The 26,830-nt window shown below is 47.7% G+C and overlaps 1 protein-coding gene across 1 annotated transcript in view; it reads left to right on the top strand.

Moving 5' to 3' along the window:
• GLRA1 (glycine receptor alpha 1) overlaps positions 1–26,830 on the top strand; it is a 118,660-nt gene that overhangs the window by 30,117 nt on the left and 61,713 nt on the right. The gene's annotated exons all lie outside the window — the stretch shown is intronic.

Here is a 26,830-nt window from a genome sequence, read left to right as displayed (position 1 = left end):
CTCATTTCATTCCGGCCAACATCAAGAAGGATATCCTCGATGGTAGAGATGTGAACCTGGCCTCCCTCCTGATTGCCACTCGTGACTTATCGGACAATAGGGTCATTGCGTGCGGCGATGTTTCTGTTGTACTGAAGGGACGGGATCTTAGGCTCAGTAGGAAGTTGACAATCCCGGAGTTCGTGCTTGCCTTCAGTCTTTTTCGAGACGTCATCTGTTCGGTACGACCAGATAGGAGGGAAGAATTGGACCTGTATCTCTTCAGGGTCACGGAGTTGGGCTACAAGTACGGAGGCTTCGGCTTCTATGACTACCATTGCTCCTTTTCTGCCAAAGCCGCAGCTGCGCTCTGTCAATTCCAGTTTACCACCAATTGGGCTAATATTGACACAGAAATATTCTGCAGGCATTTCGCGGGGCTGAAGGCACCGGCTTGCTCTTCATGCCAGTCGATCTATCATACTGGAGAGTGGTGTCATAATGCCGCGAGTGCCCCGAGGTCCAATCCTTCTCCTCCTATTCCTGGTCCGTCGGCTGGCACCCAGCAGAATTCGGCGGTCGATAAACTCGGCCGACCGATTAAGTATCTGGGCAGATCGCAGATTTGCAACAACTATAATTTTGCAACTTGCAATTATAGTCAGTGTCGGTTGTTGCACATTTGCGCAAACTGTTTCCGAGCCCATCCGAAAGTCGCCTGCTCATTAAAAACCGATAAACATTGCATGAGCGTGGTAAATGTAGAACTGTTAGAGTCATACTTACAGGGGCACGAGGACGCCTCCTTCTGCGACTTCCTGGTGTCAGGTTTCACCCATGGTTTTCACACAGGTCTGGTGGCATTACCGGAACACACCCATGAGTGTAGGAACTTGCAGTCAGCATCCCTCAACCCCGGGTCCATAGATAGACTTCTCCAGGCAGAGCTAGACAAGGGGTACATCATCGGCCCCTTCTTGTCATCCCCATTCGAACGCTGGAGGGTCAGCCCTATAGGGGTAGTTACGGGGAAGTTCAGCCACAAAGAGAGGCTGATATTCGACTTGTCAGCGCCACACGGGTTATCCACCCCCAGCGTGAATTCACTCATTCCAGCGGAGGAGGTCAGCATGGTGTACGCCTCCATCGATCAAGCCATTGCACTCATCCTTGCCACAGGCCCGGGGGCGATCTTGTCTAAAGCAGACATATCAGACGCCTTCAAGTTGATGCCAATCAGGCCAGAACTTTGGCGGTGGCACGGGATTAAGTGGAATTCTCTTTACTATTTTGCAGTCAAGTTGACTTTTGGATCCCGCAGCAGCCCGTGGATTTTCGATCAACTGGCGAAAGCCTTGCACTGGATACTAGAGAACAGGTTTGGTTGCGAACACGTCATACATTACCTGGACGATTTTTTGTTGATCGAATCTCCACAGGGCTCGGCCAAGGATCTTCAGAGCTTGTTAGCATGCTTCGCCCAACTAGGGGTCCCCGTTTCCCCCAAAAAGGTGGATGGTCCGGCTACCACCATCACTTTCCTGGGCATCGTGCTGGACACGCAAAGCATGTCAGCCAGATTGCCAGAAGACAAACTGGCTAGGGTCCAGGCAGTCATTCACAGTTTTGTCACCAGGAGGGTCGCCACCAAGGTTGAGCTACAGTCATTATTAGGCATGTTAAACTTTGCCATGCGCGTTATTCCCCAGGGCAGGTCATTTGTAGGTAGGTTACTACCACTCCTCTCAGCAGCTCCCTGTCAGGACAGCCCAGTTTTCCTGGACAGTCATGCGCAAGCAGACTTGGGCATGTGGGACCACTTCTTGCGTCACTGGAATGGCGTATCCATGTTTGTCCCGGCGGTCTCGCATGACTCCCCCGTCATATTCTCCAGCAGCGGGATCAGCACTGGATTCGCTGCCATATTTGGCTCCCATTGGCTGAACGGGGCGTGGCCGGGGGAGGTATGCGAGACCGCAGGAACCTCTCAGACAACGGAGGCCAGGGACTTGTATCCCATAGTAGCGGCAGCTCGCGCTTGGGGTAACCTGTGGACAGGCCGCACCGTGGTCTTTGCTTCTGCTAGTCCTGCCTCCTTGGCCATCCTCGACAGTGGCAAATCCAGATCTCAGCTAGTCATGGCATTGATGAGACGTCTGGTGCAGTTGTCACTGTCACACAACTTCTTGTTTTGTGGTACCCTCATAGGTGGTTCGCAAGTGGCAGCAGTTAACGCTTTAGCTGAGATGAATTACTTTCTATTTTCTCAGGTTTGCCCCGAAGCCGACGCATCGAGAACCCCGTCTCCTCGTCCGGCCGCACTCTTTCTCAGTTAGACCGGTACCTGAACACAGCCCAGGGGCTGTTTGCCAGGTCGCTCTCAGCCAACACCACCCGGGCGTACAACACGGGCTGGCGGTTGTACCTCAAGTTCCAACAGGAACACCCCCAGGCGACCTGGGCCACATAGACTTCATACTGGCATTCATCGGGTACTGTCACGAGCACATGCACCTTTCTCCCGGCACCGTGAAAACTTATCTGGCCGGGGTCCAGCACCATTTGTCTCTCTCACAGCCAGAAAGAATGTCGTTGTTCTCCAGTCACGTGGTCAAGGCCACGTTGAAAGGTCTACAGAATTGCACCCCAGGTGTCAACCCCCGTAGACAGCCCGTGTCCGGCCCCACGTTCAGGGGCATGTCCGATCTGTTGGACCTCAGGCCTTTCGGGGTTCTGCAAAGCTTGGTGCTCAAAGCCGCCATCTATTTGGCCTTTTACGGCTTCATGAGGCCAGGTGAGTTTACGTCACTGTCGCTCCACGGCCCCTTCCTATCCCGCTGACAGTTGGTTCCCAGCCCAGAGGGCTTTGTCCTATCCTTACCTGTCACCAAGACTTCCCAGTCAGGTCCCCCTACCCTCATCAGGTTCTTCCCCACCTATCACAAATGGTGTCCGGTCCACGTTCTACGGGAACTGTCAGAAGCACTAGCCAGTCACGGGGCTGACTCCCCACTGTTACCCTTCGGGACAGCTGCATTGTCCACGTCCCAATTCGTAGCACACGCGCGCTTGCTAGCGGCCAATTTGGGTTTAGACCCCCTCTCAGTTTCAGGACATTCGTTCAGGATAGGGGCAGCCTCTGCCGCCTCCAAGAATCAAGTACCAGCTCACATTATCCGCAAGTTGGGCCGATGGCGGTCCTCATGTTACAGCCGGTATGTGCCGAATTCTGTCAGTGAGATTCAAGGTGCCTTTCAGAATTTGGCGTTGTAAATGTGTCAATAAATATATGTGTATTTTCATGCTGGACTTTTTGGCCTCTTTCAGGTATACTCTCGTCGGTAGCGGTTATGCCACAACTCAAGCCGCCAGTTTAGTTAGGGGAATTTCAGGGCGGTAGGTTCTTTCACACATAGCCCCGACCACAAGTGGCAAGGCCGATTTATTGGCCTGTATTTGTGGGAGGGGCGTCTTGGCCTATATCTATCCCACAGCTCCTCAGGTAGCACTGGACGGCAGCGATATTCCCCTCCCAGCCCGCCCCATTCTCTTCACTCTCCCATAGGGTATACCCTCTTTCAGGTATACTCTCGTCGGTAGCGGTTATGCCACAACTCAAGCCGCCAGTTTAGTTAGGGGAATTTCAGGGCGGTAGGTTCTTTCACACATAGCCCCGACCACAAATTGCACTATTGAACTTTTTGCCTGAGTACCCACCACTGTTACTCAGGTAATTGTTTTATGAAAGTTTATGCTGCTATTTTATGAATTATTTATATTTATGAATTATGGCTGCCATTTATGTTGTATATGATTTTAATACTACTATCCTTATGAATTCATGTTATTTCAGGAAGCTCGATTAAATGATATTTAATTAATCTCTATTTTTGACTGCATATTTTGAGTGCCTGGTCTATCTCTTACATATTGAAATCAACATTATTGATATTCTGTGAAAGGAACTAAATGAACATTCTGTTCTGAAGCCAACACTCTGGAACCAAAGTTATTAAAAGGTGAAAAATTTATGAAACTGAGAGGCAAAATTCAATCTGGTTTCTGAATCAATCCTCAGCTCTGCGCTAAATAAAGACTCTAGCGGGAATTTAAAGATGTGGACACTAAGGCTTCATTCACACAGTCAATATTTGGTCAGTGATTTTCATCAGTGATTGTGAGCCAAAACCAGGAGTGGATCCTGCACAGACATAAGGTAGAAGGGAAAGATCTGCACCTGTTCTGTGTTTTGGACCCGCACTTGGTTTTGGCTGAAAATCACTGATGGAAATCACTGACCAAACACTGACTGTGTGAATAAGGCCTAAGGCCCTAGGTTGGTTTGGAATTGATTATCTTAAGGTGTTAGGTCTAAGTATTTCCCTCAATAGGCATCTTGATGGAGGTATGGACTTTCTGCAAGGAAATTTCCAGGTCACTAAGCAGCTACTTCCAGATAAGGATAACAGACCAGATGCAATCTAAACATAACCAGGAATGAAGACCGAAAAGTAGACAAAACACCTATTTTCAATATTTTTGTTAGGGAATTCTGATATAGGGTGGTCTCCTATTCAGCAGCTAGCCAGAACGGTGAAAGTGACTCCAAGTATTGTCTCTCTGTGGGGGACCATCCATTGGAAAGCACCAGTGGTGGTGCAAACAGAAATTGAGGCTTTTCTGCAGAGTTCCTAGCTGTAGGTCAGTTTGTTGAGGAGTCCATCTAACTAAAAGTGATTGTTCCAAGCAGGCAACCCATATACAGGGTTAAAGAGGTTGCACAGAATTAGACAGCACTAATACACGTCCACAGGTTGTATATGATATTACAGCTCTACCTTATTAATAGTGTTGAGCGCGAACATTCAAATTGCAAATTTTTTTCTCAAATATCGCAACTTCGAGATTTCGCTAATATTTAGAATATAGTTCTATATATTCGCGAAATCGAATATTCATTTTTGTTTTTTTTTTGTAATATTTTTTTCTTTCCCACTTCCCTAAAGTTGTTCTTACCTGTCCTTTGGATTCCTGGCTCCTGGCTGCTCCAGTCAGTGCCTGTTGCCGCTTTTGCCGACTTCCGTGCTCATGGAGTGTCCCCATCACCATGGGAACGTCTCCATATACTAGAATGTACTGTCGGATTTGAGAATTACGTTGAAATCGCAATTCGATTAATTCAAGTTATAATAATCGAATTGCGATTTCAACTTAACACTGCTATATTCCATATTCGTTAATTCTAGCCTAATATGGAATATAGCAGTGCTAAGTTGAAATCGCAATCCGATTAATTCAAGTTATAATAATCGAATTGCGATTTCAACTTTTTACGTATATTCTTAATATTGCTCTAACTTCGTCTTTTAGAATATTCGTAATATTCTAAAAGACGAAGTTAGAGCAATATTACGAATATTCTAAAAGACGAAGTTAGAGCAATAGTAAGAATATTCGTAAAATACACATGTAGATTGTAATTTAGCTAATATACTGCTATAGTAATTTTTTTTACTAGTGTACATATTTTACAAAACTTAAGTTCAGAAGAGGCAAAAAAATTAGAGGAAAAAAAGGATTATAGCACTATATTAGCTAAATTACAATCTATAATTTATATTCGTAATATTCTAAAAGACGAAGTTAGAGCAATATTGCGAAATTTCGTAAAATACACATATTAGCCTAGCCATAGTCAATTAGTCATAGGAACGTTGCCTTATACTATCAAAAGAAAAATCGCAATACGCGATTAATTAAATCGCATATTATTCGTGATAATTGGAATAATTACGAATATTCGATTTCCACTAATATAACACGAATATTCAATCGAATATTCGCGAAATATCGCGAAATCGAATATGGCACCTCCCGTTGATCACTACTTATTAATGTACATGGAGCTGAACTGCGATACCAAATGCAAACCATGGACAGGGGCAGTGCTGTAGTGGTGTGCTGCATGATAGGTGGGAAAATCTAATGTCTAGTCATTTATGGCTGGAAATTGTAAAAGATGAATTAAAATAATAATATGTTTCTTCTTTCATAATCTGTGATCACACAAAAGTAAAGATTAAAAAGATGAAAAGATTCCAGATTTCAGAGCCCATGGGGAACTTAGTATAAAGCTTAGCAATGGATAATTGCTCACATCTAGGACATATTTCTAAAACTAATATTTTGAATTGCATATTGTAAAAAAAAAAAGTATGGCTTTAATTTTATTTGAAGAATAGTTTGAAGGCGTAAAAATAGTGTTTAACTATAGAGAGAAAAGGGGAGAGAGGTGCAGTCCATTGCACAGTGATTGAGCCCCTATTGTGCCTGCATTCATGGTGCTGTAGAAGGATGGAAGTGTTTTGCTCCTACTCACCAACCGATTATAGGATTAGTTACGCGTAGCTAGGATTGCTTTGCAAACAAAGCTCAGCCAACTCTTCAACGCAATGCTCATATGAAAAAAACTCACAAAAGTCAATAGCTCTTCTGCTTCAAATATTTATTTCACATAAAAGTATAAAACAGACATCTTTATGCTCAACAGGTGTTTAAGCATAGTAAAAAATCAATAAACCTATCCAAACAAATATTATTCCATAGAATACAGTGGATGTATAGATATTGGTTTTATATGTATACTAGCAAAAGGACCCGAGTATATTTCATCTATTTCATTTAATGTTTGCGTGTGTCGTTAAAACATATAACTATAACAGTGACATCTACAGTACAATACCCCGCCCCCTTAACAGTGACCTCCACAGCCCCCCACCCCTTAACACTGACCCCCCAAAGTGCCCCGTCTCCTTAAAATGGGACCTCAACAGCAGCCCACCCCCTTAACTTTGAACTTCACAGCAGCCTGCCCCTTTAACAGTGAGTTCCACAGCACCTCACACTCTTGACAGTGACCTCCACAGGGGCCCGTCCCCTTAACATTGACCTCTACAGCACCCACCCCTTAACACTGACCATAGGCTATAGTCCCCTTAACTGACCTCCACCATTCCCCTCCACAGCGACTGCCCCTTAACTCCCTTAACAGTGACCTCACAGTACCCTGCTGTCCCTTTAATAGTGGCCTCCACAGTCCCCTTCTCCCTTAACAGTGACCTCCACAGTGCCCACCCCTTTAACAGTGACCTCCACAGTGGCCTGCCCCCTTAACAGTAACATCCACAGCGCCCTCGCCTTTAACAGTGACCTCCACAACAGTACCCCATCTCCTTAACAGTGATTTCCACAATAACCCACCCCCTTAACAGTGACCTCCACAGAGCTCCATTCCCTTAAAATGTGACCTCCACAACACCCTGCCCCTTAACAATGACCTCATTAGCACCCCACCCCTTAACACTGACCTCCATAGCGACTATTCCCTTAACTGTGACCTTCACTATTCTCTGCCCTCCTAACAGAGACCTCCACAGCGCCCGTCCCTTTAACAGTGACCTCCACAGCATCCCGCCCCCTTAACAGTGACCTCCACAGTGGCAGCCCCTTTATTAGTGACCTCCACAGTACCCCATCTCCTTAAAAGTGATTTCCACAACACCGCACCCCTTTAACAGTGGCCTCTACAGCAATCTGCCCCTTAAGGAGGACCTTTCATTAGAATAAAACATCTAAACTAACTATACAGACATGGAGAGCGGCGCCCAGGCATCTCCCTGCACTTACTGTTATACCTGGGTGCCCCTCCGTTCTCCCGTTATAGCCTCTGGTATCTTCATAGACAGAAAATGAAAAACAAAAAAATTAGTGGCAATTCTGGAGGAGCTGCTCAGCCCATGACACTGTAGCGTGTCTTTAGTTAGGGGAGCAGCCCGACCGCATGTGGACCGCAGTAATCGACTAACCCCAGCAAAATATGCATACAATGGAGGATATCGACGCGGTCCACATGCACCACAAGAGCAAACTACACCGAATGTAGCAATCATAGAGAACACACAGAGAGAATGCACCAAACAGATATAACACTGACTATGCTGGCAAGACATAAGTAAAGGTATTAAAAGCTGAGACTTTCGCCAATATGTTCCAGTCATGGAGATATCGGAGCCCACATGCACCACGTCACGGTTTCTCAGCATGGCAAGGGGTCCTAACCACTGCTCTGACTATGGTGTGAACACGGTCTGGGGATGATATAATTCAGCTCACAGCCAAGCTCCCCACAATTGCCCAGCATAAATGCTGTGGTTGTACAATGTCAATGAAGCCAGGCCGTGAGCCACACCCACACCAGACCATGTGGGGGAGGTTACCAGGTGCAAAAAAGTGCTAGAGTGCCAAGTGAAGGCAAACACACTCAAATCTAACAAGACAGAAAATGAAAAACAAAAAAATTAGTGGCAATTCTGGAGGAGCTGCTCAGCCCATGACACTGTAGCGTGTCTTTAGTTAGGGGAGCAGCCCGACCGCATGTGGACCGCAGTAATCGACTAACCCCAGCAAAATATGCATACAATGGAGGATATCGACGCGGTCCACATGCACCACAAGAGCAAACTACACCGAATGTAGCAATCATAGAGAACACACAGAGAGAATGCACCAAACAGATATAACACTGACTATGCTGGCAAGACATAAGTAAAGGTATTAAAAGCTGAGACTTTCGCCAATATGTTCCAGTCATGGAGATATCGGAGCCCACATGCACCACGTCACGGTTTCTCAGCATGGCAATGCATAGTTAGGCTCCACCCAGGGGAACCTGCTGGCGTCTCATTCTCCCATGCTGTAGCGCTGCCCAATCGCAGCGCTCAGCTCATAGCCTGAGAGAAAAAAAAGCCTCTCAGCCTCCCAGGGGAACGCCGGCAGGTTCCCCTGGGTGGAGCCTAACTATGAAGATACCGGAGGCTATAACGGGAGAACGGAGCGGCACCCAGGTATAACAGTAAGTGCAGGGAGATGCCAGGGTGCCGCTCTCCATGTCTGTATAGTTAGTTTAGATGTTTTATTCTAGTGAAAGGTCCTCTTTAACACTGATCTCCATAGCGGACCTTCCCCTTAACTGTGACCTCCACAGCAGCCTGCCCCTAGGGTGGCCAGAGGTCCGGTTTTAGGCCAGACAGTCCAGCTTTCAGACTCCCTGCCCTCCATCAGGTGCAGGGCCTGGACGGACACAAGGATGTCCTTTTGAACAGCTCACTCTCAGACAGCAGCACTGTGCTGTCTGAGTGTGAGCTGCAGAGAGAAAATCACCCTCCCTTCCATCCCTGCAGCTGACAGAAGTAGATTTTTACCCTCATTTTTTCAATCCCCGTCAGCTGCAGAGTGGGAGGGGGCGTGGCCTAAGCGGGTTGGGGTGTGGCTTGGCGGGACTGGGGTTTTTAAGTCCATCTTTTGAGGGTGGCTCGAATGTACACCCTAAACCACCCCCTAATTATGACCTCCACAGCTCTCCGCTCCCTTTAACAGTGTCATCCACAGAGCTCTGCTCTTTTAAAGCTGACCTACAGCAGTTAAGAAAAAAGGCTGGGTTATTATGGAAACCTGGTGTAAAACTGGTGTATGTGGAGACTAAGGGACTGCAAGCTTCTATTGGCTGATAAGGGTCATGTGACCGTGTGTATGGCAGTTGGGATATGAGGAGAAAAACCTGCAGGCTTCTATTGGCTAATGTAGGTCATGTGATGTGCCATATTTCCATTTTTTGGGAATATCTCAGGAACGGTATGTCCTAGAGAGCTGAGACCCGGTCTAAAACCTTCCCGGACACCTGATGTACATGTGTGCAAAATTATGTGATTGCGACAGTGCAGATTCCTTTAGTGGACATACATACCCACATACACTCAGCTTTATATATTATATTTATATATTATATTATTATTTTTGTGTATGTACAGTGGTTTGTCTCCTTCACTTCAAGCCATTTATTATCCCTGTGACATCACTGTTTATTATTCTTGTTCTGTGACATCACTGTTTATTATTCTTGTTCTGTGACATCACTGTTTATTATTCTTGTTCTGTGACATCACTGTTTATTATTCTTGTTCTGTGTGACAACACTGTTCATTATTCTTGTTCTGTGACATTACTCTTTATCATTCCAGTACTGTGACATCTCTGTTTATAATTCCTGTACAGTGACATCTCTGTTTATTATCCCTGTACTTAGACATCACTGTTCATTATTCTTGTTCTATGACATCACTTTTTATTATCCTTGTTCTGTGACATAATTGATTATTATACTTGGTCTGTGACATCACTGTTTATCATTCCAGTACTATGACATCACTGTGTTTGCTATATTTATTATGCTTGTATTGTAACATCACTGTTTAATATTCCTGTACTGTGACATCACTGTTTATTATCCCTGTTCTATCCCTGTTCTGTGAAATGTCTGTTTAATATTCCTGTACTGTGACATCACTGTTTATTATCCTTACACTATGACATCATTTTATGTTTTTTTTTATCCTTCTACTGTGACATCATAGTGGAAGTTACTAACTCATTAGACATACGTGTGACATCACTCAGATTATGATTTCTATTCCAAGAAATGGCAGAACACATTATTCCCAGACTATAGCATCACTATGTGTTACAACCCTTTCCTATGACTTCACAGCTTTTATTACCCTTACAAAGGGATATCCTTGTGTCCATTATCCCTAGTCTGTGATTTCACTGAGAGTGATCTATATTCTAAAATATTATTGTGTACATTATCCATTTTCTGTGACATAGCTAATAATGACTCCTGCACAGTGATTTCACCATGTGCACATCTAGGGACCTGTGAGTTTGGTTGCTACGTAATTCCAGAATCCAGATATATAAATTGCATGTAAAGTTGGGAGGCCCTGTTACAAATGTGGTATGAGCTTCAAGCTACACATCTGACTCATCAACTGAATCAATATAGCGTGGTATAGATTAGACTGCGGCGCACATAAGTCATCTGCTTGCCTATGGCTGGCCTCAGTAGTAGTATTACATATTTTAGACAATCTTACATTTTCTAACAGCCATCCTACAGAGAAGTACAAAAGATGCACATGGTATCACAAAACAGCAATATATGCACTATAATGGTGTTCTCCGCTGTGTACCTTCTATGTTGAAGACATTCATCTTCATTATAAAACTGCAACAGAAGTTCAGATGAATAAAAGCTTGATTAAAGAGCAAGATACTTTGGAGGACACTTTATATCTTCTTGTTCTATGAGCAATGAAATATTAATCATATTGTAAACCTGCCCTATGAATATGAGTGATAGAGTTAATTATTTTACCTAGATGTTGTCGCAACAAAGCAGCTGAAGAACAAGTAATGGAGGAGAAATGATCTCAATATTGTGCACTGTGAGGGGTACACTTAAGGCCTCTTTCTCACGAGTGTGACGGATTGGCTCCGGATGCGTTCAGGGTGCATTCAATGAAACTTGCACCATTTTGCAAGCAAGTTCAGGGTACTTTCGCACTTGCAGCAGAGGATTCCGTCACCGTCAGGCAGTTCCATCGCCGGAACTACCTGCTGGATACAGTGAACCGGATGCAAACAGATGGCATTTGTCAGAAGGATCCAGATGCGGATCCATCTGACAAATGCATTGAAATACCGGATCCTGGATACCCGAAAAAAACGTATCCGGTATACATTTTTTTCACAGATTTAAAGGTCTGCGCATGTGCGGTCCGGAAGAACTGATCTGTCAATGCGGCAATTTTAATGCCGGATCTGGCACTAATACATTTCAATGGAAATTAATGCCAGATCCGGCATTCCGGAAAATGTTCAGGATTTTTGGCCAGAGAGAAAAATGCAGCATGCTGCGGTATTTTCTCCGGCCAAAAAATGTAGGAGGGACTGAACTGATGCATCCTGATGCATACTGAACGGAATGCTCTCCATTCAGAATGCATTAGGATAAAACTGATCAGTTTTTTCCCCGATATTAAGCCAATGTGACAGAACTCAATACAGGAAAAGAAAAATGCTAGTGTGAAAGTACCCTAATTCAGTTTTGTCTGCGATTGCGTTAATTTTTTTCTCCGCGGGTGCAATGCGTTTTGTTGCGTTTTTCACGCGTGTTGCATCCGCACCTGCTTGCAAGCAATTGCGGAAGCAATGCGTTTTTCACTGAAGCCACGTTCACTTCTATGAGGCCAGGGCTGCGTGAAAAGAGCTGAATATGCAAAGCAGAACTGATGCGTGAAAAAAAAGCTCATGTACACAGACCCATTGAAATGAATGGGTCAGGATTCAGTGCGGGTGTTATGCGTTCACGTCACACATTGCACCCGCGCAGAAAACTCTCTAATGTGAAAGGGGCCTAACTCCCCCAGTTTTTGCTTGTATGGCTGTATATTGAACATTTTGTATGAAATTTGATTTTGCATTTTCTTTTGCTTTATTTAGTGATTTCCAATTAGGTAAAAATAGACTTACTTTTATTTATATACATTAAATGAAACCCGCATTCGCTAGACAACTGATCAGAGCTGATTCAGAACATCAGGTCTTGTGGGGTGTTCCAGGTATACATTTTGTAGTACATACCAAAAGTAGTCCAAGGAAGGGCAATGTCACGGAAGGTGTGCAGGAAACTAGAAAACACAAAATGAATATACGACTGACTGGATCCAAAACTAAGGAACAAAGAGGGAGAGCCCTGCATCAGACCTGGCTCTCTCCCTTACTGCTCAGCCTATGCGAAAATCCCAATGGTAGATGATCGCATATCCTTGTACCTCGACTGTATAACACCTGAACACCCTATAATAGTGAGGGGACATGACCACCGGCTCCCTACACTAGATACGGAGGGAGTCAGGGTCACCTGGGATCCAGCAAACATAAAAACACAAATGAATGAACAAAACTTATCTTGTAGAAGACTCAGAAGTAGGAACAGCATGCACACACTCCAGGAAGGAATATAAACCGCAAAGTGATGCACGATGGGAAAGGAGTGCAACTACATGACAGCTGAGAGAGGCTAACGAGATGAGAAAATGAAAGCAAAACAAAGGAACCTCAAGGAGGAGGTTCTAGACATCTGTCAGAGCTTCTCAGATGTCTGGTGGTGACAGGCAACTGCTGAAACAACAACCCGCTCCAAGACTCATTAATGGTGGGAAGTGAAGGCTAAAATGTTTGATCCCATCATAATGAGCAACTGTAGCACAAATTACTAAAATAGTTAATGTTGCCTATGAAAGAATGCTGTCAGAACATACGGTGCACCACAGCTTGTTGTATATAGGGATGCATAGCTGCAGACCCATCAGAGTGCCCATGATAATCCCTATCCTATCGTGGGCACATGGTCTGATAAATAATGTCTTATTTTATCAAGTGGATGGCCAGGAGGTGTGTGCGCCGGTATGCGTTATGGGATTAAGGCAAACCGGTGGAGCAAGTGTAAAGTTCTAGACAATGTTCTGCTGAGAAACCTTGGGTCCTGGCATCATGCAGATTTTATTTTGTCATGTGCTACTGCTTACTATTCTGAACTAGGGATATAAATATAGTACTATAATTTAAGGGTGTCGCTACAGGCATAAGTAGGGAACTTAGGGTTACAGATTTTGCTTTGGGGCTTAAAGGGAACTTGTCATAAACTGTGTGCAGCCCATACTAACGGCAGCATAAAGTAGAGACAGGCAGGTTGATTTTAGTAGTCTGTCAAGTTAAAAGAGAACCAACATCACATCTAGAGATGAGCAAATTTTTCAAAAATTTGATTCGGCCGGCTCGCTGAATTTAAAAAAAATAATTAGTTTGATCCGAATTTAGAGAGTCTGCTGTGGTATTGAAATAATACTGTGAGTCTGTATGACGAGCAGATGACAGGCGACGCTCTTAGAATCACTGCGCACTTTACTTAACTGACCAAATAACTCAAGTATAAACTCAGCCTTACTGGTCAATGTTAGCGCCGAGAAGAAGCGCAATCCTTTTACACCGTTGTCAGCTGATTCAAAATAGATGTCTACAGAACCTGTTCTATTAAACGCTTATACAAGTAGAGCCCCCCTGACAGAGTGTAGAGGGTGTCAGCAGTAAGTTTGTGTTGACGTCACTGATTGACTGGGGATGTCTGATGTCACTTGAGACGAAGTGGATGACCGAGTCAACCATTCAAGAACCACTGAGTTGCTGGTCAAGACACAACCGCTAGAAGACACCGGGAGCTCAGGCCTCTCGCTGCGACTCCTGCTGCCAAGCCCCCTTACTCTGCTGCAACCTGCTTTTGGCTACCAAATCATAAGCCAATTCTGATGGGACAATACAGATCTTACAGCTGCTACACAGACAGGATCCGTTGTGTGTCTCATTTTTTCCTTCCTTCTGACAGATCAGAAGAAAGGTCAAATAAATCATTATGTCAGCCAGCCGAAAGGCAAAACAGTGGCCCAGTCATGAAGTGGGGAGGGTGGGAACAGCATGAGAAGTCCAAAGAGTGGCACTATGACATAGTTGTGAGGTGGAAGCAGCATGAGGAAGCCACAGAGTGGCACAATGACAGAGTCTGAAGGTGGCGGCAGCATCAGGAGGCCACAGAGTGGCACAATGACCGAGTCTGGAGTTGGCAGCAGTATGAGGAGACCACAGAGTGGCACAATGAACGAGTCTTGAGGTGGCGACAGTAACAGCATCAGGAGGATACCACAGAGTGGTAAGGTGACATAGTGTAGAGATGGCAGCAGCATGAGGAGACCACAGAGTGGCAAGATGACATAGTTTGGAGGTGGCGGCAGTATCCGGAGACCATGGAGTGGCAAGGTGACATAATGTGGAGATGGCAGTAGCAGCAGCATGAGGAGACCACAGAGTGGCAAGGTGACATAATGTGGAGATTGCAGCAAGATACCACAGAGTGGCAAGGTGACATAGTGTGGAGATGACAGCAGCATGAGGAGACCACAGAGTGGCAAGGTGACATAATGTGGAGATAGCAGCAGCAGGATACCATAGAGTGGCAAGGTGACATAGTATGTAGATGGTAGTAGCAGTAGCAGCATCAAGAGACCACAGAGTGGCAAGGTGACATAGTGTATAGGTGGCAGTAGCAGCAGCAGCATCAGGAGGATACCACAGAGTGACAAGGTGACATAGTGCGGAGATGTCAGCAGCATGAGGAGACCACAGAGTGGCAAGGTGACATAGTGTGGAGATGGCAGTAGCCCAGTCATGAAGTGGGGAGGGTGGGAACAGCATGAGAAGTCCAAAGAGTGGCACTATGACATAGTTGTGAGGTGGAGGCAGCATGAGGAAGCCACAGAGTGGCACAATGACAGAGTCTGAAGGTGGCGGCAGCATCAGGAGGCCACAGAGTGGCACAATGACCGAGTCTGGAGTTGGCAGCAGTATGAGGAGACCACAGAGTGGCACAATGAACGAGTCTTGAGGTGGCGACAGTAACAGCATCAGGAGGATACCACAGAGTGGTAAGGTGACATAGTGTAGAGATGGCAGCAGCATGAGGAGACCACAGAGTGGCAAGATGACATAGTTTGGAGGTGGCGGCAGTATCCGGAGACCATGGAGTGGCAAGGTGACAAAGTATGGAGATTGCAGCAGCAGTATCAGGAGACCACAGAGTGGCAAGGAGACATAATGTGGAGATGGCAGTAGCAGCAGCATGAGGAGACCACAGAGTGGCAAGGTGACATAATGTGGAGATTGCAGCAAGATACCACAGAGTGGCAAGGTGACATAGTGTGGAGATGACAGCAGCATGAGGAGACCACAGAGTGGCAAGGTGACATAATGTGGAGATAGCAGCAGCAGGATACCATAGAGTGGCAAGGTGACATAGTATGTAGATGGTAGTAGCAGTAGCAGCATCAAGAGACCACAGAGTGGCAAGGTGACATAGTGTATAGGTGGCAGTAGCAGCAGCAGCATCAGGAGGATACCACAGAGTGACAAGGTGACATAGTGTGGAGATGTCAGCAGCATGAGGAGACCACAGAGTGGCAAGGTGACATAGTGTGGAGATGGCAGTAGCCCAGTCATGAAGTGGGGAGGGTGGGAACAGCATGAGAAGTCCAAAGAGTGGCACTATGACATAGTTGTGAGGTGGAAGCAGCATGAGGAAGCCACAGAGTGGCACGATGACAGAGTCTGAAGGTGGCGGCAGCATCAGGAGGCCACAGAGTGGCACAATGACCGAGTCTGGAGTTGGCAGCAGTATGAGGAGACCACAGAGTGGCACAATGAACGAGTCTTGAGGTGGCGACAGTAACAGCATCAGGAGGATACCACAGAGTGGTAAGGTGACATAGTGTAGAGATGGCAGCAGCATGAGGAGACCACAGAGTGGCAAGATGACATAGTTTGGAGGTGGCGGCAGTATCCGGAGACCATGGAGTGGCAAGGTGACATAATGTGGAGATGGCAGTAGCAGCAGCATGAGGAGACCACAGAGTGGCAAGGTGACATAATGTGGAGATTGCAGCAAGATACCACAGAGTGGCAAGGTGACATAGTGTGGAGATGACAGCAGCATGAGGAGACCACAGAGTGGCAAGGTGACATAATGTGGAGATAGCAGCAGCAGGATACCATAGAGTGGCAAGGTGACATAGTATGTAGATGGTAGTAGCAGTAGCAGCATCAAGAGACCACAGAGTGGCAAGGTGACATAGTGTATAGGTGGCAGTAGCAGCAGCAGCATCAGGAGGATACCACAGAGTGACAAGGTGACATAGTGTGGAGATGTCAGCAGCATGAGGAGACCACAGAGTGGCAAGGTGACATAGTGTGGAGATGGCAGTAGCCCAGTCATGAAGTGGGGAGGGTGGGAACAGCATGAGAAGTCCAAAGAGTGGCACTATGACATAGTTGTGAGGTGGAGGCAGCATGAGGAAGCCACAGAGTGGCACGATGACAGAGTCTGAAGGTGGCGGCAGCATCAGGAGGCCACAGAGTGGCACAATGACCGAGTCTGGAGTTGGCAGCAGTATGAGGAGACCACAGAGTGGCACAATGAACGAGTCTTGAGGTGGCGACAGTAACAGCATCAGGAGGATACCACAGAGTGGTAAGGTGACATAGTGTAGAGATGGCAGCAGCATGAGGAGACCACAGAGTGGCAAGATGACATAGTTTGGAGGTGGCGGCAGTATCCGGAGACTATGGAGTGGCAAGGTGACAAAGTATGGAGATTGCAGCAGCAGTATCAGGAGACCACAGAGTGGCAAGGAGACATAATGTGGAGATGGCAGTAGCAGCAGCATGAGGAGACCACAGAGTGGCAAGGTGACATAATGTGGAGATTGCAGCAAGATACCACAGAGTGGCAAGGTGACATAGTGTGGAGATGACAGCAGCATGAGGAGACCACAGAGTGGCAAGGTGACATAATGTGGAGATAGCAGCAGCAGGATACCATAGAGTGGCAAGGTGACATAGTATGTAGATGGTAGTAGCAGTAGCAGCATCAAGAGACCACAGAGTGGCAAGGTGACATAGTGTATAGGTGGCAGTAGCAGCAGCAGCATCAGGAGGATACCACAGAGTGACAAGGTGACATAGTGTGGAGATGTCAGCAGCATGAGGAGACTACAGAGTGGCAAGGTGACATAGTGTGGAGATGGCAGTAGCCCAGTCATGAAGTGGGGAGGGTGGGAACAGCATGAGAAGTCCAAAGAGTGGCACTATGACATAGTTGTGAGGTGGAGGCAGCATGAGGAAGCCACAGAGTGGCACAATGACAGAGTCTGAAGGTGGCGGCAGCATCAGGAGGCCACAGAGTGGCACAATGACCGAGTCTGGAGTTGGCAGCAGTATGAGGAGACCACAGAGTGGCACAATGAACGAGTCTTGAGGTGGCGACAGTAACAGCATCAGGAGGATACCACAGAGTGGTAAGGTGACATAGTGTAGAGATGGCAGCAGCATGAGGAGACCACAGAGTGGCAAGATGACATAGTTTGGAGGTGGCGGCAGTATCCGGAGACCATGGAGTGGCAAGGTGACAAAGTATGGAGATTGCAGCAGCAGTATCAGGAGACCACAGAGTGGCAAGGAGACATAATGTGGAGATGGCAGTAGCAGCAGCATGAGGAGACCACAGAGTGGCAAGGTGACATAATGTGGAGATGGCAGCAAGATACCACAGAGTGGCAAGGTGACATAGTGTGGAGATGACAGCAGCATGAGGAGACCACAGAGTGGCAAGGTGACATAATGTGGAGATAGCAGCAGCAGGATACCATAGAGTGGCAAGGTGACATAGTATGTAGATGGTAGTAGCAGTAGCAGCATCAAGAGACCACAGAGTGGCAAGGTATCATAGTGTATAGGCGGCAGTAGCAGCAGCAGCATCAGGAGGATACCACAGAGTTCCAAGGTGACATAGTGTGGAGATGTCAGCAGCATGATGAGACCACAGAGTGGCAAGGTGACATAATGTGGAGGTGGCAGTAGCAGCAGCATGAGGAGAACACAGAGTGGCAAGGTGACATTGTGTTGATATGGCAGCAGCATGAGGAGACCACAGAGTGCCAAGGTGACATGGTATGGAGATGGCAGCAGCAGCTGTATCAGGAGACCACAAAGTGACCCAGTAACAGAGTGGGGCGGTGGGTGGCAATAAAAGTACCCACTGACAAAGGTGGGTGAAATAAGGAGCACTTGGCATCAGATGTGTGGCATCAGGCAGGTTGCAGCATCAGAGTAGTAGCTGAGGCAGGTAGTCAGAAGAAACCGGTCTCTTTTATCAAAGTGTTGGTGTGGCACCATGGATGATCTAGTTTGATGCATCAGGAATTGGTGGTTGGAAATCCTGGCTGATCCATGCCTGATTCATCTTGACAAAGGTCAGTCTCCCCACATTTTGGGTGGACAGGCGAGTTCTCCTTGGGGTAACTATGGCCCCTGCCGTACTAAACACCCGCTCTGATGCCACACTACAGGGTAGGACAGCTTTTCCAGGGCAAACTCTGCTAGTTGTGGCCCAAAATCCAGTTTGGCTACCCAGTAGTCCAGCGGATCTTCAATGTGGGGTGGCAGGGTGCTGTCCAAGAATGCCACCACCTGCTGGTTCAGGTCCTGCTCCAGGTCTACCTGCTGCTGCTGGTGAGTAGTTTCTTCACTATGCTGGTGAAGAAAGCTACTCATCAGCGACTGTACTCAGGCTGCTGCTGATGGAGCTGGTACTGCTCCTGCCACCCCACCCCTCCCCAGCAGCCATGGCAGTGGAACGTGAGACCTGACCTGACCTGCGAGAAGATGGACGATGGCGCAGATAGGCAGCGGCCAACTGACTACATAGGATGTCTCTGTAGTAGTTCAGTTTGTCCTCCCTCTCGGTGGGTGTAAAAAAGGCCCCCATTCTGGACTGGTAGCGAGGGTCTAGCAGGGTGGAGAGCCAGAATTCATCCCTTTGCCGAATGGTGACCATTCCGCTGTCACTACGCAAGCAAGTGAGCATGCATCATGCCATTTGTGTAAGTGACTCAGAGGGACTCCTTGCCTCCATCTCCACTGCATACTGCCAGGGTGTATCCGGGTCCTCTGTCTCATCTTCCTCATCGCCCTGTAGCTCCTCTGGCTGCTCCTGCTCTTCCTCTCCTGTCAGCTGAGTAGAAAAACCACCCATTTGGCTGCACATTGCCTTTGCTCCAATGTCCTCCTCCCCCTCCTCTTCCAGTTCAGCCCCCACAGGGCTCATGTGGCTGTGAGATTGAGGCGCCCCGTTTCCTGTGTAGGAGAAGTGCATGCAAAGTTTCCTGCCCATTTTTAGGATGTTTTGCAGATGGGTGGAAGACTTCAGGAACCGCTTGACAACCAGATTGAACACATGTGCCATGCAGAGCGCATGGCTCAGCTTTCCTTGACGCAGCGCCGACACCATGTTCTTCCTGTTGTCAGTCAGCATGGTTCCGATTTTCAGTTATCGCAGAGAAAGCCAGGATTTCTTGATGCATCACACGGAGCAGTTCCTCCCCTGTGTGACTCTGTTCGCCAAGGCAAACCAGGTGCAGAACAGCATGACACTGCCAAGCCCTGCACATGTAGTAGGCTGCAGTGGAGGCTGAGGACATGGTTGAGGATGAGGAGGCAGAGGCATACATTGTCGCAGGACCAACGGTGTGAGAACATCAAGGCGGAAGCGGCGTGACCTGACAAAGTTGCTGGTGTGGCTGTGCAGGAACCACATTCACCCAGTGGGCCGTAAGGGACATGTACTGTCCCTGGCTGTAGTTACAGCTCCACACATCAGCAATGCCGTACACTTTGGCAGACACTGACAGGCTCAAGGACTGGCCCACCTTCTGTTCGACATATTTGTGCAAGGCTGGTACTGCTTTTCTCGCAAAGAAATGACGGCTTGGGACTCTACACCTCGGCTCGGCATAAGCCATCAGTTCTATGAAAGGTTCAGAGTCCACCACTTGGAAAGGGAGGGACTGCAGCACCAGTAAGGCTACTTTCACATTAGCGTTCGGGGCTCTGCTTGTGAGTTCCGTTTTTTTAATCCAAAACTGATCCGTCCAGCCCTAATGCATTCTAAGTGGATGCGGATCCGCTCAGAATGCATCAGTCTGGCAGCGTTTGGGCTCCGCTCAGCAGGCGGACACCTGAACGATCCGTTTGAATTTGACACTATATGGCTCAATTTTCAAACGGATCCGTCCCCCATTGACTTTCAATGTAAAGTCAAAACGGATCAGTTTTTTTTTTTTGTTCATGGTAATGCAAACGGATCCGTTCTGAACGGATCTAAGCGTTTGCATTATAGGTGCGGATCCGTCTGTGCAGACACCAGACGGATCCGCACCTAAACGCAAGTGTGAAAGTAGCCTAACAAGGACAGGAGCACGTTCAGCTTCTGCTCTGTTGGATGCATGCACTTATACTGCTGTCTCTTGTATATCGCTTTGGTGATCGATTGCTGACAGAATTACGGAATGACAAGGAGCAGGAGCATCTGGACCAGCAGAAGATGGGAATGACAAACAGGTCCCTTTGGCTGAGGTGGTGGAGCCTTGACTGGCTGAATCCCGGTGCGTGCCACTGGGTAATGCAGCAGTAGCACCACATTGGAGCCACGGTTCTCCCAGACCACTGCAGGGCGACGCTGCATATGTTGAAGCAGGGCCATAGTGCCAACATTGTCACCCTGGCCACTCTTCACACCTTCTGCCCACATATTCTACATGTGGCCACATTACCCTCCTCTGGCAGCTTAATAAAAAAAACTGCCACACCGCTGAGTAGGTGATTTTCCCCCCAACAGTCCACACTGACTGACTGACTGCTACCGCTGCTGCCTCCGTGAACCCCTGCACCCCTACTTCCCGGGCAGGTAGGCTGCTGCGAAGCAGGTGGTCTACCCTGAGCACGTTTGGCTCCAGACCTGCAACTGCTGCCACCCTGATGACTCCCAACTATGCTACCCCGCAGCTAGCTCAGCCGCTGCCACCCTCTTCTCCTGATGGTGAGGTAGCCCCTTCTGCACCCGGCTCCCAAGTGTGATCAGCTTCATCATCATCAAGTAGTGTCTGAACGTCACTGATGTCCTCCTCAATGGTCTCTGGGTCAGGAGCCTTACCGCTCGCAACACAAGCTCCCGCGCCACTCTCCTCATCACTACTTTCCCACCTACCGGAGGAAGCGGCGGATGTCTCCTCCAGATCTTGGCTGGACAGTAGCTGACTGTCTTCTAGTAGCTCTTCCACGCTGAAAAGTGGAGCTGAGCCCACATCATATTGTACTTCTCGCGGTGAGGGAACAGAAAAGGACAGAGGCAGTTTGAGGACAGGTGAGGGAACAAGGCCTGCTTCCGGGCCATGCCAACTAAGGATTGTGTCTGATGAACCCACTGATTGTTGGCTGGGCGTGTCTGATGTCACTTGGGATGACGTGGATGACCAAGTTAACCAATCAAGACACGACCGCTAGATGACACCGGGAGCTCAGGCCTCTCACTGCGACTCCTGCTGCCACGCCCCTTTACTCTTCTGCGACCTCTGCTTGTGCCAGAAACATTCAGGCCTCTGCCACTCATCTGTGTCACTGAGGTTCCTGGCCTTGGTGAAGTAAGGCTACTTTCACACTGGTGTTTTGGTTTCCGCTTGTGAGATCAGTTTCAGGGCTCTCACAAGCAGTCCAAAACGGATCAGTTTTGCCCTGATGCATTCTGAATGGATAAGGATCCGTTCAGAACACATCAGTTTGCCTCCGTTCAGCCTCCATTCTGCTCTGGATGCGGACACCAAAACGCTGCTTGCAGCATTTTGTTGTCCGCCTGACGATGCAGAGGCAAACGGATCCGTTCTGACAACCAATGTAAGTCAATGTGGACGGATCCGTTTTCATTGACACAATGCAAAATGGATCCGCCCCCCTTTGACTTTCAATGTTTTTCAAGACAGATCCGTTTTGTCAATGTTAAAGATAATACAAACGGATCCGTTCTGAACGGATGCATGCGGTTGTATTATTGATCCGTCTGTGCATATCCATTACGGATCCACACCAAAAACGAGTGTGAACATAGTCTAAGAGCCGGCATTTTAAGGTGTCAGCGGCAGCTAATGCTGATTGACATTGCTATTTCAGTATGGCTGTATAGCTAATCCGGGAGTAGCCAAAGCGATGGGTAGGTGACTACTCCCCACGTTCCAGGCCGGGTCCTGACTGGCCTGTAAAAATCCCAGCCAGCAGTGTCAGCTGTGAGTGGATTACTCCTCTCTGACAGTGGAGCGCTGTCGGTCTCTGTGTTGGGACCTGGGAGTTTGGGCCTGGATTAAGGTCTGCTACCTTGCAGTTGGATTCAGCTTTGTCCAAGGACTTCTTCTTTGCTGCATGGTGTGAACGAACATTAGAATCACAAGGTGACTGTTTTCCTTGAAGCAGACTTTTTGTTTAGTCATTTACTTAATGTGTGAATAAACACTGAACTGTTTAATTCAAACTTTGTTGTCGCCTCTATACTGCGTCCGCTAACCTGCCTACCAGAGCAGATCCCCACAATTGGTGGAGGATGCGTGCATTGCAGTGATGCTGGCATGAAGGCCGAAATATTTCAGTTTTTCCGGGCACGGTTGTATGTCTTACATCAAACCGGCGAGATTACAACCCGTGTCCTTTAACAAAATGGAGACTGTCGTGAAGGCCCTCGATCCCCAAGATGACCCCCGCAGACGACGTAGAGACCTATCTGGCGATCTTCAAGAAGGTGGCCATGAGAGAAAAGCTACCCCAGGAGCAATGGACTGAACTGAGGTTGTCGTTCCGTTCTTGGTGTCTGGACCCCAGCAGGTGTATTTTGACTTACCGGATGACCAAGCGGCTGATTACTCGACAGTAAAGGGTGAGATCCTGGCGAGATTGTGGGTCAATGTATTAGTCCGGGCCCAGCGGGTGCATCAGGGGGAGTTTAACCCGGCTAAGCCCGCGAGGCCCCAGTGTTATACCCTATTACACCTGTTGCAAAAATGGCTGCAACTTGATGTGCTATGTTGGACTGTCTGTTGACTAATGTGTTCTGGAGGGCTTTGTCGTACTCCCACCCATCACTGGATCGGCCTGGTGTCTCCTGGTAATGCCCTTAAGATGGTGGACCTGGTGGCCGGCTGTGAGAGTTGTTGATGCCCCTGAGTCAGGGGTAACTTCAGCAGAGTGGCCTAGCTCAGGTGGGAGGCTAGAACCTTGGAAACCTGAGGCCGAATGGTCAGCGGTAGGGGTGACCGCCACTTCAGTGGAAATGGGGGAGACAACCCCGCTGAGTGTGATGGTAGGAGACGTTGAGGACTTGCCACTGGGTCCTGAATTGGCAGACCTCAATGTCTTAGATTAAAATTTCAGAACCGCACAACACCGGGACCCAACCTTAGTCCGGTTGATGGTGAACCACAAAAACCTGGGGCTGAGTCGATGTTTCCCCGTTTTGTCGTTCACCAGTAAATGCTGTATCGGGTAAGCCAACTACGGGGTGAGCATATTCAACAGCTGGTGGAGCCCAAGGCATATCGCAAGCTCGTATTGGAGCTTGCCCACCATCATCGTGTTCTTGGGAATCACTTGGGGTGGCAGAAAACGCAGGACTGAATACTACAGCAGTTTTACTGGCCCAGTGTGTTCAGAGAGGTAGAAGAGTTTTGTAAGTCTTGCCCAACCTGCCAGATAAATAGCCCCCAGCCACATTTTCGGAGCCCACTAGTGCCTCTCCTGATTAACGATGTAGTGAATTGCTATGGATCTCATAGGCCCAGTACCGAAGTCCGCTAGAGCAGTGTTTCCCAACCAGTGTGCCTCCAGCTGTTGCAAAACTACAACTCCCAGCATGTCCGGACAGCCTTTGGCTGTGCGGGCATGCTGGGAGTTGTAGTTTTGCAACAGCTGGAGGCACACTGGTTGGGAAACACTGCGCTAGAGGGCACCAACGCATCTTTGTCTTCCTCGACTACGCCACTTGGTACCCAGAGGCAGTGCCACTGAGACATACATCAGCCAAACTCATAGCTAAGGAGTTAATGGAGATGATTTCCCGAGTGGGACTACCTAAAAAGGCTCTGACTAACCAAGGGACCCCTTTTATGTCCAAGGTCATGAGGGAACTCTAAGTTGCTCCACATAAAACAGCTACGGACATCCGTGTATCATCCACAAACGGATGGCCTGGTAGAGAGATTTAATCAAACATTAAAAAACATGTTAAAAAGAGTGGTGTCTAGGGATGGGAGGAACTGGGACCTTCTTCTCATCCCTATATCATGTTTGCAGTGTGAGAGGTGCCCCAGACCTCTGCTGGGTTCTCGCCCTTCGAACTGCTATATGGCAGATACCCTCGCAGGCAGATACCCTCACAGACATAGCCAAAGAAGCGTGGGAACAACATCCCACACCGCACAAAAGCTCGGTGACAATCCACGCTGCAACTACACGTCATTGAGGAGTCCAAAAGTGAATGGGCCTGTCCGATAGTCTTAATACCCAAGCCGGACGAGACGTTACGGTTCTGTAATGATTTTCGCTAACTAAACTAAGTCTCCAAGTTCAATGCGTATCCCATGCCCCGGGTAGAAGAGCTTATCGAGAGGTTAGGACAAGCCCGATATTTTTCTGTTTTGGACCTCAGGAAGGACTGCCAAAGAGAAAACTGCCTTTGTCACCCCTGAGGGGCTGTATCAGTATAAAATGTTACCCTTTTGGTCTGCATGGTGCCCCTGCCACATTCTAACGACTCATGGACATTGTACTTTGTCCACATCGTCGGTACTCGTCGGCTTAACTGGACGATATCGTCATCCACAGTACCGACTGGGAAAGTCATCTACCCAAAGTGCAGGCTGTAGTGAACTCCCTTAAAAGATAACTGTTGTATATATATATTTTTTGGTGTATTGGATTGTGGTGATTAATATCACCTTGGTGGCCCTATTTCAACTTTTCACTGTGTATTCAATTACATTTTTGCTCCCTGTACTGCCTACTTTTACCTGTGCTTAAAATAGGGTTGCTAGGCATGGTCCGGCTATCTGTTGATAGACGGAGCACGTGCAGGCTCACCTTACTGACAGCCAGGGACTGTAAGTAAATGAATAAAGCCAGGTCCTCCCCAGCAGCTGATAACAGTGCCTGGGCTGTGTGCACTTCTCCCTGTCCCTGCGCTTGGCAGACGCTCTCTCACTCAGCAGAGCAGGAGAATGCAGAGTTGAAGCAGCACACAACAGGGAAGGGAGATCTGCCATCTGCTCAGTGTATAAATGAAAGCAACATGTGGTAAGAGGACCCCTTTGTGCTGCAGGAGATTAACCCTTTAGGGGGGAGGGCTCTGGTTAGTGACACTTTTGGTGGGCTATTGTTACTGGCTAGTGAGGGCAGACAGGATTAGCCTCAGGGTGAGGGCAGTGGTGGCCATCTTAACTGAATAGTGAAATTGCAGTTTTATGCAGACTGGTTGCTAAGGGCTGAATCTTATTAAATATGGGGTAAGTCAGTCTATAGTAACTGATTCTGGAATATTATGTTATTAGTAACTACATATATGAAAATTGAAATTAGGGTCTAAATGTGACAGTTATCCTTTAAGAAGTCTGGACTGACTGCTGACCCAAAGAAATGTGCGACAGGGTTAGAGGAGACTAAGTACCTGGGGTGCGTCATTGGATGTGGAGTTATCAAATCCCAAGTGAATAAAATAGAGGCGATTCAGATTTGGCCCCGACCTGTCACCACAAGGCAAGTAAAGTCGTTGCTGGAAATGGTGGGCTATTATATGAGGTTCGTTCCCCATTTTGCCATTTTAGTGGCTCAGTTGACAGGGCTTTTGAAGAGACAGAAGTCCTTAATGGTCCGCTGGAATGACCAGGCGGAAGAGGCTTTTTCCGCGTTGAAGCCGGTCATGTGCGGGTCACAGGTTTTGGTGACGCCCGACTTCAAGAGGGAGTTTGTGGTACAGACCGATGCCTCTGAAGTAGGCCTCGGAGCTGTACTCTCTAAGGAAATTAATGGGGAGGAACATCCTGTTGTTTCCCTGAGCCGCAAACTCACCCTTGCAGAGATTAGGTACAGTATAGTGGAGAGAGAGTGCCTGGCCATCAAATGGGCACTCGAGTCTCTCCGCTATTATCTGTTGGGGAGAAAGTTTCGTCTGGTGACCGACCACTCCCCTCTCAAGTGGATAAGCCAGGCCAAAGAGAGGAATGCTCAGGTCACCAAATGGTTCTTGTCATTACAGAACTTCAAGTTCTCAATGGAACACAGGGCAGGCCACTTACAGGGAAATGCGGATGCCCTGTCCCGGGTACACTGTCTGGCAAGTGTTCACCCCCTCAGGGTTGAACAAAGGGGAGAGGCATGTGGGAAGGCGCAAGGGTCAGTCGTTGACAGAAAGTATGTGTCACCG

The sequence above is a fragment of the Bufo gargarizans genome, chromosome 2 (assembly GCF_014858855.1).
Source record: "Bufo gargarizans isolate SCDJY-AF-19 chromosome 2, ASM1485885v1, whole genome shotgun sequence".
Lineage (NCBI taxonomy): Eukaryota > Metazoa > Chordata > Amphibia > Anura > Bufonidae > Bufo > Bufo gargarizans.
The sequence above is the reverse complement of the archived record's forward strand: the minus strand, read 5'-3'. Positions and strand labels throughout refer to the sequence as shown.